Consider the following 14,892-nt stretch of genomic DNA (forward strand, 5'->3'; position numbering starts at 1 on the left):
GCTGCAGACTCAACGATGAGAGGCAATCAGTGCCCGATAAGACAACTACACAGACGAGCCCCAACATGTTATGTTGACTAGAGGAAGCCAGGCAGTAGCGACTGTACCCACTGTCTGGTTCCATTTATATGAAATATTAAACTAGGCAAAACTCATCTCCAGTGGGAGAAAATGGACTGGTGGCTGCACGTGATGGGAGGGGCTGGGGCACCAGAACTTTCTGGGCAGGTGGTGATGTTCTATACCTTGAGGGCTTTGAGTAGCAAGTGTATGCAGCTGTCAGAACTCAGTGAACGTACACTTAAGATTCATGCATTTCACTGTGAGATTTTACATCAAGAAAAAAAACAGTAAACAAAGATAATTAATGATATTTGTTCATGATAGGCATGTTAAAATATTTACAGGGCAGTGTACTGACATTGGAAACTTACTTAGAAATGTATAAATAGATAAAAAGGGGACTTCCTTTGTGGTTCAGTGTTTAGGGCTCTGTGGTTTCACTGCCAGGGCCCAGGTTCAATCCTTGATCAGGGAACAAAGATCTTGTAAGTTGCACACCACAGTGGAAAAAAAGATAGAAAAAGAAAGAAAGAAAAAGAAGACGGGTTGATGAATGGATACATGGGAAGCTATGTGCTAAAGCAGGTATAATCAAATGTTCCTTGTAGGGATTTCCCTCATGGTCCAGTGGTTAAGACCTTGTTTTCCAGTGCAAGGGATGGGGGCTTGATCCCTGATCAGAGAGTTAAGATCCCACATGTCTTGAAGCCCTAAAACCAGTACACAAAACAGAAGCAATATTGTAACAAATTCAGTAGAGGCTTTAAAAACGGTCCACATCAAAAAAAAATCTCTGAAGAAAATTAAAATTTTAAAAATGTTCATTACAGAATCCAAATGATCACTATATGTGTGTTCCCTGTACAACTCTATAAACTTTCCTATATGTCTGCAATTTTTCATATAAAATGATCAGGGAGCAAGGGGCAAGTGAGACATACAGGGGGTGAAGAAGGTAAGCTAAGGCTAAGAAAAAGCACAGAAGCTACTGTACTTACTGGGGTTTAAGGCAGCTGTGAGCTGCTCAGACGAATGAAAAAGAGAAACAGGGCAATGCTGAGCACAAGAGCAGTCATTCACTGGGCAACCACCACGCATTAGAAGTGTGTGTTAGACAGTCTGCTGATTTTGCAATCACCATCTCCCTGCAAGGTAAGCATATTATCATTTTATAGAGGAGCAGATTGAAACTCAGAGTGGAGTAATAACATACCTGTGGTTATGAGGCTGGAAACTGGAACTGGCTCTGCCAGCCTCAAAACTCCAAGGCTACAGAGGAAAAAGCAACATAAACTCAGCATTTCTTCCCTCTTTCCAAGGTGAGGACCATGCCAAGGGCAGAGGCATGGCCAACGGCCACTCCTGCCCAGCAGTGCCACCTGCCACCCAGTGGGTAACAGCACTAACAGTTGCCCTGAATTCCAGTCACTGAATTCTCCCAACGGTCCCCATGAGCCTCCCACACTCAATTCCCCTTCTGTTCTTTGTACTGCAAGAATCTATCTACCCACCAGAAGTTTAGCCATCACCTCTGTGCATACACCCTGGGTCACAAATACTGCAAAGTTCAGCACCATCCAGCAGTTTTCCAGCCCACCCACCTTCCTGCTCTGCAGAGGTTAGAAAGTTAGACACTCCCTTCACTGACTCCCTTGCAGCTAGATTCTTCCAAGGAAACACACTCATGCAAGACTTTTTTTGGGGGGGGTGGGGGACAGGAATGTGGATCATTTTAAAAGTCTTTATTGAATTTTGTTACAATATTGCTTCTGTTCTTTTTTATTTTATGTTTTGATTTTTTTAGTCACAAAGCATATGGGGTCTTAGCTCCACGACCAGGGATCAAACCTGCACTCCCTGCATTAGAAGGTGAAGTCTTAGCCACCGGACAGCCATGCAAGATTTAAAAGGCAGAGGAGAAATGACAGGAGACAGCAGCTACAGGTTAGGTCAGGACTTGCTGCAAGACAGTGGGAGGGGTGTCTGATGCCTTGGAGCAGCTGTGCAGAGGGTTTAGTGTTCTGTCTCTAGTGTCACAGGTACTGGGGCAGAAGTTAATTAGAATCATGTTATGGCTGCAATCTGGACCTAAGCTGTGTCACCGCTGAACATGAAGCATCAAAGCCTGGTTCTCCCAGAGATACTTTAAAACTGTCCAGTAAATCACCTATTGCTTAGACGGCTTAGAAGGAAGCTACTGTCTGTGACAAAGATCCTAACCTTGCCTGTGAGCAGCTCTGAGACTGCCTCCCAAGTTACAAGCCTACATCACTGCCTGCCAGGCAAGAAAACCCCCTAGAACAGGATGTTAGCTTCCCACTTTCCATGTTGGAGGGACGGCAGGAGAGGACGAAAGGAATGGATAGAACACACGACGGTCTGTGAGCTTCTAGGAATACATGCACAGACACCCAGAAAAGCAAACCTAGAAGAGACTTTCAAATATCCCAGGGACAAGAGAGCACACACAAAGTGAAGGCCTTTCAAGGACCCTGGACTGGGGTCTGGAATAAAGCAGGTCATTCTTGGAGGCCCCTTCAGTGGGTAAGGATGATCTCATTCAAAAGCCATGTTGGCATGGTGATTTGAGGATAGTCTAATGATCTACAAAGGCATGAGAATTTTTTAACTATCACAGTTTACACAGATGTAAATATTTTTTTCCCTCTAAAGAAATACCCTCAGGGGCTCCTGGTTTATTGTCATTACCCAAAACCTTTAGCTCTGTTGAGACAAATCCATCTGCTCCAAGCATGGTTACAAAACTGGGAAATAGCTGAAACCAAATCAGGGCCATTTTTAGTCAAAAATGAGGTAAGACCACAAAGCAGTCAGAATTCTTTTCTGTGGCAGCTTGTCACTGGTTCTGAAGGCAATTCTAGGGGGGAAAAGGGAGCTTTCAAAATAACTTGAGCAATGGCAGCACTGCTGTAAAAAGGACTCCTGCCATTCTTGCAGATACATATTTGAGAATTCATGTTTAGGAAAATATATCTTTAGAGTCACATCATATAGAGGGAAACTGAAGTGTGGTCATTGTTTCTTGGTTTATTTTGGGTGCACCAACCAAGAAGGAAAACAAAAAAACATGCTACAGTCTAGCTTCTGGAACTGTTGGCAAGGGTGCAGGCAGGCTCACGCCACCCTGAAACCCGGGGACCACAAAGGTGACTTAGAGCCACAGGGTGACTTTGGCATTGAATGGACCTGTACCTGAGTCACTGTGATCCAGGCTTAATTTCTTCCAATAGTTGGCCCTGTGACTACTGTTCTTTTGCATGGCTTAAGAAAAGAGTGAATTATAACTCTTTTATTGAAAAAGTCAACAAATCAGTCCTTAAAAAATCTTCTCTGCCAAACCTCATTTATACCTTTTAGTGTTTACTAGATCTCAATGTACTTGCACCTGTCAGATATGTGGGTGCATCTTGCTCTTGAATAAAACCAACTGGTATGCATACACATCGAGGCTTTGCAAAAGTAAAAGCACAAAATGACAGGACTCAAAAGAAATGTACGAAAATGAAAATACAGTGGTATGATCCCAAAAGCAGTGAGATTCGGGGAGATTTTTTTCCCAAAAAAGCCATTTGGTTAACAACTGAGAAGTTATTGAAAAATGATACAAAAGCATCTTTCCAACTAAGGATGCTAAATCTCAGCTGAGATGTTTACGTCCTGAGGACTGGATTCTTTCTCTCCTCCATCACCCATAGAAGCCAATGGGACTTCAAATCTTGTTTTCTAAAACACCACTAAGCCAGAGATCAGCAAAAAAAAAAAAAAGACTCATAGCCCAAATCTGGCCCACCATTTGTTTTTTGTAAATAAAGTTTTATTGAAACCCAGCCACGCCTGTTTATTGACGTACTGTCCATGGTTGCTTTCATGCTACAATAGCACAGTTGAAATTACTTACTATCTGGCCCTTAACAGAAAGAGTCTGCCAACCCCAGACTCTTGGAGCCAGGGTATGGTCCAAGACACCATTTTTCAAGAGTGGAGGAGTGTGGGACTTCCCTGGTGGGGCAGAGGTTAACTACTTGCCTTCTACTTACTGTAGGGGACACAAGTTCAATTCCTGGCCTGGGAACTGAGAACAACATGCCTCAGAACAGCTAAGCCAGCAAGCCACAACTAAAGATACCCATGCATCACAACAAAGACTCAATGCAGCCAAAATATAAATAAATAAAGTTTTTTTTTTAAAAAGAGTGGAGGTGCAAGAGAAACAAACATGTCACATCCGCCAGCACATCAAGGTCAGGGTAGAACCACTGCCAAATGACCAAAGAATATTCTGTCCTAAAGACCGAGGATGAGATGGCTGGATGGCATCACGGATTTGATGGACGTGAGTCTGAGTGAATTCCGGGAGTTGGTGATGGACAGGGAGGCCTGGCGCACTGCGATTCATGGGGTCGCAAAGAGTCGGACATGACTGAGCAACTGAACTGAACTGAACTGAACCGAAAGACCTGGAAGGAAACACCAGTCCCCAGGGAAATGCCTCAACTGTGCAATGCAACATAATCAGATTTAGCTAGGCACCTTTCAGGATTCAGAAGTGCATCTTCTATTCTAGCATCACCAGAAAGAGTGATGCTAGATACCTGTATATCTACAGATAGATTCGAAGCAGTTATAAAAGCTGGTTTATTCATAATTTGGAAAAATAAAAGCAACTATTAAACCCAGTTCTCTTTGCAATATAGGGAACTCCCTGGAAGGTCAGTGGTTAGCACTTAGCACTTTCACTGCTGCGGGCCCAGATTCATCCCTGATCAGGGAACTAAAATCCTACAAGCTGCATGCCCAAAAGAAAAAAAAAAAAGTGACTTATTCTTTGCAATATATTAGAGGAAATTAACATCAGGCTCAGAGATAAGATATCCGAACACAATCTTTTCATACCCCGGGAACACAGGGTTCAAGAATAGCTCTCTTCACATTTTGAAATTGTTCTCCATCACTCAAAACAGCTAATAAATAAACCAGAACACTGAATGAATTTCAGGGCACCAGCCAGATAATGAGAAACCAGTGGGTATTCTTTGCTGTATAACGAAACCACAGGGCAGAAAGATCCTATTTAGCATCACTTTTCTGGAGTTTTTCCAAAATTGTCTGAGGAGCAGAGAGGCAGTTTCTTGTTCTAACTGTCACAAAGCCAGAGTATAACTTTGAACTAAATGTCATCTCTTTGGGGTTGCTTCCTTACCTGTGAGATGAGGGCAAGTTTATTTGAGGATCTTCAGGGTCCTGGAATGATGCCCTGAGAAGGAAAATGTCAGCCTCCGCCTGCCTTTTACTGTTTATTTCTTTTGGAAAATGCTTCCAGAAAAAGACAGTGGTAAAACGTTAGGATTATTTCTGAGTTGTAACATGCGGTCACAGAGTTACTTACAATCAGGTTCTCTTAAATGCAGAGAATAGAAAAGTTGCGTATCAGTTAAGAAGACCAAAACTCTCCCTCCTGGGGATCAGATGTATTCCACTGTAAAAACAGTTCTTCCAAACTCCCTGGCACAGAGGGGACCATCTTAGTGTCCGGCTGAAAATTTTTAAAATTACACAAAAAGCTTCCATGAGCAACAAACAGATCAAGATCCAGTGATCCTGCAAATCGCGAGCCTTGGAGATTCCTTCCTGAGCTTGCTTTTGGGTTTCATCAACCTAACCAAGCACTCTCTCCCTGGAACTTCCCTGGTGGTCCAGTGGCTAAGACTCTGTGCTCTTAATGCAGGGGATCCAAGTTCAATCCCTGGTCAGGGAATCAGATCTCACATGCCACGACTAAAGATCCCATGTGCCACAGCCAAGATCTGGCACAAGTCACAAAAATAAGCAAATATTTTAAATAAATAAAACACCCTCCTCATGTCGCTCAGGATGTCAGAGGTACCACATAAAGTAAGGCTGGCACCAGCCACACCCCACTGGTCATTCAGACCCTCAGATACCCTAATCAAGTTTAACAACATGATGTAAAATTTGTTTCTACTTTTAATACAGTAAAATTTATAATGTAGTGTTAGTTTCAGATGTGCAACTATATACACACACATATATATATTCTTTTTCAGATTCTTCTCCATCATAGGTTATTACAAGATATTGAATATAGTTCCCTGTGCTATAGAGTAGGTCCTTGTTGGTTATCTCTTTTATATACAGTACTGTGTATCTGTTAATCCCAAACTCCTAATTTGTCCCTCCCTACCCTATCCTCTTTGGTAGCCATAAGTTTGTTTTCTATGTCTGTGGGTCTATTAACATGATATAAAATTAAATTAGAACCCTGCATTCAATCACATTCAGGATAACAAGAGCATTTGCATCAATTAAGATCCTAAACAGACTATGGAAATGAGATGCAATAGGGGAAAACAGTTTAAATATTTTGTTGTCTGGTCAAATTTCTAACTCAGATCCAACTGACCTCAATAAGAAAGCAAGACTACAATGGACACCAGAAGGTTGCAAGTTAGTTTACAAAATGCAGCACCGCCTCCCCTACCCCACAGCTTGTAACTATTCAGTTCCCAGTAAGAATGGAAGTTTCACTGCTCTGTCTCCCCTCCATCGGCCCAGAAACCAAGTGTCTCTGAACCTTCCTGACTTCTGGAAACTGCTACAAGAGACTGTGTGACCATCTCTCTACCTCTCAAGGGTATAACCCACGTTCACTCACACACACACACACACACACACATACACACATAAAATGTTGCTCACCACTTGGGAGAAATTAACCACAAACCATCCTCTTTAATCCTTCTTCCTCATTTTGAAAGGAAAATACACTCCAAAGTCCAAAAAGAACTCACCCACAAAGAGTTGGAACACAACCTGCTTGCACACAAAAGCTGTCTGAAAATTAGCATAAACCACCTCATAGCTCAAAAATACCCAGGTGCCTCTCTCGGTTAATCATTCATCAGGAAACCAGAGCTTTATTTTTTTATTGTCCAGAGCCGTCTTAAGAGTCTCCATGTAGAATTCACTGCAAAAAGAATACTCCTAAGCAAGTCTGTAACAAACAGAATTCTCAAGCCATTCCAATCACCTGCTGGCTCAACCATCAAATACTGAAGACAAACCAGGCAAACACAAACCCTGTGGCTGCCTTCCTGGCATGACATTGTCACGAGCCACCAAACAAGGTAAGGAAGAACCCAAGTGCCAGCGAGGCTCCGGGAGAAAAGTGGACCCCCCACCCGCAGGAAGCTTGAGAGGCTGGTAGCTCTGAACTGTATCTTAGCAGGCAGGTGTCACTTAAAATTTTAAATGTAATAAGAGAGGCTGGGGGGACGTGCAGAGAGTATACGGGAACTCTGCAGCTCCACTCAATTTTGCATGAAACCTACAACTGCTTTTTAAAAAAGTTTATTTTTAAAGAAAGAAAGGAGATCATTCTTAAAGGTCTTGTATTTCCTCTTTTTTCTGAATTTTCTGAGTTTTGTACAAGGAACATGAAATAATACTTTTATAACTAGACAGAAAAGTCATTAAAATAGAGAATGAGGGAATTCCCTGGTAGTCCAGTGGTCAGGACTCAGCATTTTCTCTGCCAAGGGCCCAGGTTCAGTCCCTGGTAACGGAACTAAGACCTCAGCACTGCCAAAAAAACAAGGATCCAGTAGTATCTGTATTAAGAAAACAAAAAAAGACACAAAAGTCATCAAACTACACACTGAAAACAGGTACATCTGTCTGCTAATTATGCCTCCATTAGGTTAATTTTAAGAAGTATTTTAAAAAGCCTTAGAGCTCTTATGTTTCACTTTAAACAGTATATATTATAGTGTATAATTTTTTAAATTTTTATTGATGTATAGTTGATGTATAATATTACATAAGTTACAGGTGTACAAAATGGTGATTCATGATTTGTAATGGTTATATTCCATTTAGTTATTATAAAATATTGGCTGTATTCTCTGTGCTGTAAATATATTCTTGTTCAGTTCAGTCGCTCAGTCGTGTCCAACTTTTTGAGACCCCATGAATCGCAGCACGCCAGGCCTCTTTGTCCATCACCAACTCCCAGAGTTTACTCAAACTCATGTCCATTGAGTCAGTGATGCCATCCAACCATCTCATCCTCTGTCATCCCCTTCTCCTCCAGACTTCAATCTTTCCCAGCATCAGGGCCTTTTCCAATGAGTCAGTTCTTCACATCAGGTGGCCAAAGGATTGGAGTTTCAGCTTCAGCATCAGTCCTTCCAATGAACACTCAGGACTGATCTTTAGGATGGACTGGTTGGATCTCCTCGCAGTCCAAGGGACTCTCAAGAGTCTTCTCCAACACCACAGTTCAAAAGCATCAGTTCTTCGACGCTCAGCTTTCTTTATAGTCCAACTCTCCCATCCATACATGACTACTGGAGAAACCACAGCCTTGACTAGACAGACCTTTGCTGGCAAAGTATTGTCTCTGCTTTTTAATATGCTGTCTAGGTTGGTCATAACTTTCCTTCCAAGGAGTAAGCGTCTTTTAATTTAAATACATTCTTGTGGCTATTTTTAAATTAAATTTTACTGGAATATAGTTGCTTTACGGTGTTGTGTTAGTTTGTGGCATATTCTCTACATAACAGTTCATAATTCTTAATCCCTTACCCTCTCTTGCCCCTCCTCCCATGTATGTTATAATCTTCAGGGAAAGTTAATTTCTATAAACCGGCAGCAGATGTTCCTGTTAAACTTGTTAGTGTCCTCCTGCAAGATAATTCAGAGAAGGCAATGGCAAACCAATCCAGTACTCTCGCCTGGAGAATCCCAGGGACAGGGGAGCCTGGTGGGCTGCCGTCTATGGGGTCGCACAGAGTCGGACACAATTGAAGCGATTTAGCAGCAGCAGCAGCAGCAGCAAGATAATTAATTAAAGTAAGTTCTCTATTCTCGGTGCCATCAATTTGAGACCTGGGGTCCTGGAGCCTACCATCACTAACAATTATAATTCTGGAGAATAAATGTCTTGCCAAGCAAATAATAAGTTACTGTGTAATGAATACAGAGTTTCAGTTTAGGGGGATGGAAACCTTCTAGAGATAAAGAATGGCCACAGTTTCACAACAGTTTGAGTGTCCTTAATGCCACTGAACTGTCCATTTCAAAAAGGTTGAAGGGGACTTCCCTGGTGGTCCAGTGGTTAAGAATCTGCCTGCCAATGCAGGGGACACAGTTTCAGTCCCCTGTCTGGGAAGATTACAGATGCTGCAGGGCAACTAAACCTGTGTGCCACACCACTGAGCCCACGCTCTAGGGCCCATGCTCGGCAACAAGAGAAGCCACCGCAACGAGAAGCATGTGCCCCACACCTTGAGAGAGCCTGCACGCAGCAGCCAAGACCCAGGGCAGTCAAAAATGAACAACAAAATAAATACTTTTTTTGATGGTACAGTTTATGTCATATATATTTTACCATAAAAAAGTAACTTTAGCTTCTCCCTAAACAGTTTTTTCCCTGGTGGCTCAGACAGTAAAGCGTCTGCCTACAATGCGGGAGACCCGGGTTCAATCCCTGGGTCGGGAAGATCTCCTGGAGAAGGAAATGACAACCCACTCCAGTATTCTTGCCTGGAAAATCCCATGGACAGAGAAGCCTGGTGGGCTACAGTCCATGGGGTCGCAAAGAGTCAGCCACGACTGAGCGACCTCACTTTCACTTTCACTTTGAACAGTGTCGTGAAGACGTCGCACTGTAACGGGAACCAACAAGGCAGGGGCGTCTGCCAGGTGGCTTGGGTGCCTCTCCCAGCAAGAAGCCTAAAATTAGGGTTTCAGTCTCTTCCATATCACTAGCTGTAATGCAACGTTCCTGAGACAAACCCTGTCCACTTGGTGATTTTCACAGAATTCACAGAGGCACGGAGAGGTGTGTCCAGGGAAACCCATGCAAACCAGGACAAGGCGAACTCCCAAATCGTGCCATTGCTGCTGTGACTCCATTCATCCTTAAGAATATTTATTGAGAGCCTACTACAGCCCCGCGTTGTGCCAGGACTTGGAGCAACACCTGCTCCCCAGGACCATGCAATATAGTGACATTTTACTCAAACTACTCAATGACTTGACAATTTCAAATAATATTATGGGGCGGGGGGAATGGACTGGGAGTTTGGGATGAGCAGATGTCAACGATTACATATGAATGGATAAACAAAGAGGTCCTACTATATAGCACAGGAAACTATATTCCATATTTTATGATAAACCATAATGAAAAAGAATATGAGAAAGAATATACATATATAACAATCATTTTGTTGTACACCAGAAATTCACACTACATTATAAATCAACTATACTTCAATTAGAAAATATAAATAAATAAAGCATCAAATCAAATAACATCACAGGACACAGTGTAACTCATGTTTCTCAAAGAAGGCAAGCGCTTTCTTGTTTACTTTTCAATTTTTTTTCTTTGTACTCTGAAACGATTCAAACTTACAGAGAGTTGAAAAACTATTACAGAGAACTACTGTGTACTATGTGTGTGCCAAGTCGCTCAGTCGTGTCCAACTCTTTGCAACCCCATGGACTGTAGGCCACCAGGCTCCTCTGTCCACAGGATTCTCCAGGCGAGAATGCTGGAGTGGGTTGCCAAGCGCTGCTCCAGGGGATCTTCGTGACCCAGGGATCCGATCCCCGTCTCCAGCACTGGCGGGTGGGTTCTTTACCACGAGCGCCACCTGCATAGCCCAACATCTCCTTCGCCCATACTCAACAGTCACTGATGCTCTGGCATTTGCTTTTGCCTAACTCTGGCTCTCTCCCTCTCCTCTCCTCCCTTGCCCCTGCCTTTCCGCCCCTCCATCCACACCTAACCAGCTCCCTCCTCCTTACAGACTGGTTTTCTGGAACCACTGTGAAGCACAGACATCTCCTTTTATTCTGAAATACTTTATTATGTATTTCCTAAGAACATTCTCTTATATAACCACAGTGCAATTATTAATTTCTGACAGTTAACAGTGATTCAATAAAACTACCTAATACACGCTCCGTACTCTAATGTTGCCAATCGTCTGAACCACTGGGAGAATGGGTGGTAAAACACGGATCCCGGGTCTTAAAATCCTGATTTGAAGGCTCCTTCCTCAGCCACCCAGTGGACTAACAGCCTCCCAGGAGACCTGGTTTACTTCCCACAGGACTTTTCCTAAAGGACTCCAAGCAGAAGGAAATTCTCCTTGTGTTATTTAATAAAGCTCTTAACAACCACCTCACATTCATGATGTAACTTAGGCCTATTTTCCTTTTGTTTCAGTCACTGAAAGTCTCTGGATAAAAATATTTTCTTGTAATAAAATTCTGAAGCATCACTCTCCACCCCCCTCAATTAGAAATCGTTCAAATCCCAGTAGCCCTTCAGCTCGGTGCCTCTCTCAGCATCTTCAATTTAAAGCAATATTTCTCAACCTTTGTTATCATCGTCAGTTTCCTAGGGAGGCTTTTCAGACAAATTTCCTTCAGTGTCCTCCCCCTGCAACGAAATTAATACAAGAGATAGACTGTACATCTATTTATGAACTCTTATCTATATATGCATTTTATACATTAAAAACTAACACATTTTCACTACCATCATCCCAGGAACCATTTTCTATCACCCTCATTTAGAATGCACAGTCTGACATCATTCACAAGCTGGGATGGGGAGAAAAGAAGAGAAATCAAGGTGTTGCCTGTGTGAGACCAGACCCCAGTCCAGCCTAGGGTCCTCAGTTGGGGGGGGTCTAACAGAAGGCTCAGAGGTCTAGTGACCCCTTTTCTACAGATGTGGTCTGAGGTCCACCCCGCCCCAAAAGAGGCTCAAAATATTTTGAAGATTTTGCATATTCAAAGCTGGAGTGGAAGTCTTAGCGGATACAGGGAAATCCACCCCTTGTTAAGGGGATGGATGAGCCTGGCTTATCTAAAGGCTTCTTGCACAGATGTCTCCCCAGGACTCAGTCTAGTTGGCACTCTTAACTGGGGAGTTCTGCTCTGAGAATATCTTCAGTGGCTATTCACCCACTCGGTAGAATCAATGCACATATTTTGTCTTCTGGCTGTGCCACACAGCTTACAGAATGGAAGCCGAGCCCATGGCAGTGAAAGCCCCAAACGCTAACCAGGGAATTCCCAGAACCAATGCATAATTCTTTTTATCAATCTTCAGTTGGTAATCAATATATTTACATTAATTCCGCATTGGACTGAGCTAAACTGTCCAAAAACATTTCCAAGTAGCTCTAAAACTGCTTTTTCAGGAATTTACCTAAAATAATGGCAGGTGCCAGACAGTCAGGGAGAAGACCTCATAAAATAAAGTGAAGAGCACCCTGCCCTGTAACGTTTGTGTGCTTTCCCTAAAAATGGACAAATATCAAGCTCCTAGGACTTTATGCAGGTTATATTCAAGAAAATCAAATATACAAATAAGGCAGTCTGTGAAGGAACACAAATTAAGGGGAAATTTTGAATACATATGACATTATAAGCAGGAGTTATGCTTTCTTTCTAGACCACGGCTCCAAAATTATAAAATAAAGACTTTTTAAAGTCAATCAGGACATAGAAGAACTGAAAAAATATCAGTGAACTGCATCTAATTGACATTTACAGAACAGTTCTCCCAATGATGAAAGAATGCATATTATTTTCAAGTATACGTGGAACATTCACCAAGATAGAACATAACCAAGGTCATAAAACAACCCATATAAAAATTAAATAACTGAATTAATTCAAAGTACGTTCTCTGACCATAAGGAAATTAATGAGTAACAGAAAGATAACAGAAAAATCTTCAAACACTTGGAAATTAACACATTTCTAAATAATTCATGAGTCAAAGAGAAAGACTCAGGGGACACTAGAAAATACTTTGAACCAAACTAAAATGAAGATACAACATATCAGAACATGTGAAGGCGACTAAAGCAGTGTTTGAGGGAAACTTATAGCATTAAATATTTACACTAGAAACGATGAAAGAATTCAATAATGTAAGCTTCTACTTTAAGAAACTAGGAAAAGAAGAAACTAAACATAAATAGCAGAAGGAAAGAATTTAGAAGATTAGCACATAAGTAAAAAATTTTTAAAATAGAAAACAATAGGAATTTCTTAGGGGGTCCGGTGGCTAAGACTCCATTCTCCCAGTGCAGGGAGCCTGGCTTTGATTCTTGGTCAGGGAACTAGATCCCACAGGCTGCAACTAAAGATTCCACATGCTACAACAAACACTGAAGATCCTGTATGCTGCAACTAAGACCAAGCTCAGCCAAATAAACAAATATTTTTTAAAAAAAAATAAAATAATAAAAACTACCAATGAAACAAAAAGCTGGTTCTTAGTAAGATCAATAAATAAATCTCTAGCAAGACTGTCAAAGACATAAAATTCTCAATAAGAGGAAAAAGAAAAAGGGAATATCACTATAGGCTTCAAAGATATTGAAAGGATAATAGGGAATAATAGAAGTAACTTTATACATCCTATAAATTCAACAATTTATAAGAAATGCACCAATTCCTCAAAAAGCATTTACTACCAAAACACACCCAAGATGAAACAGATAATCTGAATAGCTTTAGGACTATTTTTAAAATGAATCTGTAGTTAAAAACCCTTCCAAAATAAGAAATCTTCAGGCCAGATGGTTTCCCTGGTGATTTCTACCAAATATTTAAGGAAGAAATAACACCAACTCTACACAATTTCTTCCAGAAAATATAACAAGGATACTTCCCAACTCATTTTAAGGCCAACATTACCCTGATACCAAAACCAAAGACAGGGTAAGAAAACTGTAAACAAATACTTTTCATAAAGAAAGATGCAACAGTCCTTAACAAAATATTAGCAGACTTCATCCAACAACATTAAAAAGTATAACACACCATAACCAAGTGAGGTTTATCCCAGAATAGCCAGGCTGGTTCAAAATTCAAAAAGCAATCAATGTAATTTACCACATTAACAGCTGAAAGCAGCGATTAGAAAAGGGCCGGACAGTAACCATTTCAGTCTTTGCTGGCCTCAAAGTCTCTGTTGCAACTACTTAACTTTGTCACTGTAGAGTGATAACAGACATGGGCAATGTGTAAACAAATGGGCATGCATGTGTTTCAATAACACTTTGCAGAAGCAGGTAGCAGACCCTTCTATAATAAAAGACACTCAACAAACTAGGAACAGAAGGAAGCTGTCTCAGCATAAGGAAGGCCATTTATGAAAAGCCCATAGCTGACACCATACTCGACGGCAGAAGACTGAAGCTTTTTCCTCTAATATCAGGAACAAGGCAAGGACATCCACTCCCACCATCTCTATTCAACAGAGGATCGGAGGTTCTGGCCAGAGTAACTAGACAGGAAAAAGAAATAAAAGGCATCCAAACCGGAAAGGAAGAAGTAAAATTAGCTTTGCAAATGACATGTATAACAACTACTGAAGACGCCACAAAAAATTTAAAAACCTGTCAGAAGTAATGAAAGAATTCAGCAAAGTTGCAAGATAAAAAAATCAACAGAGCAAGGGAGGCAGGTGGGAGGTTCAGGAAGAAGGGGACATGTATATACTTAGGGCTGATTCATGCTGATATATGGCAAAAATCAACAAAGCATTGTAAAACAATATACTCTAATTAAAAATAAATTTTAGGGGGAAGGGAGGAAAAATATATAAATAAATAATTTTTTTAAATCAACAGAAAAAAACGGTTTCTGTTTACAACAGCATCAAAAAGAATACTTAATAATAAATCTAAACTATTATATTCAGTACCTTTCACTCAACAACCTATAATGGAAAAGCAGCTGAAAACA

The 14,892-nt window shown here is 41.3% G+C and overlaps 1 protein-coding gene and 1 non-coding gene across 3 annotated transcripts in view; one reads left to right on the forward strand and one right to left on the reverse strand.

The window, feature by feature from the left end:
- OSBPL10 (oxysterol binding protein like 10) overlaps window positions 1-14,892 on the reverse strand; it is a 320,496-nt gene that overhangs the window by 282,712 nt on the left and 22,892 nt on the right. The window lies entirely within an intron of this gene.
- Window positions 5,767-5,839, forward strand: TRNAK-CUU (transfer RNA lysine (anticodon CUU)). The gene has a single exon. It is a non-coding gene; the product is annotated as a tRNA-Lys (tRNA).

The sequence above is a fragment of the Capricornis sumatraensis genome, chromosome 10 (assembly GCF_032405125.1).
Source record: "Capricornis sumatraensis isolate serow.1 chromosome 10, serow.2, whole genome shotgun sequence".
Taxonomy (NCBI): domain Eukaryota; kingdom Metazoa; phylum Chordata; class Mammalia; order Artiodactyla; family Bovidae; genus Capricornis; species Capricornis sumatraensis.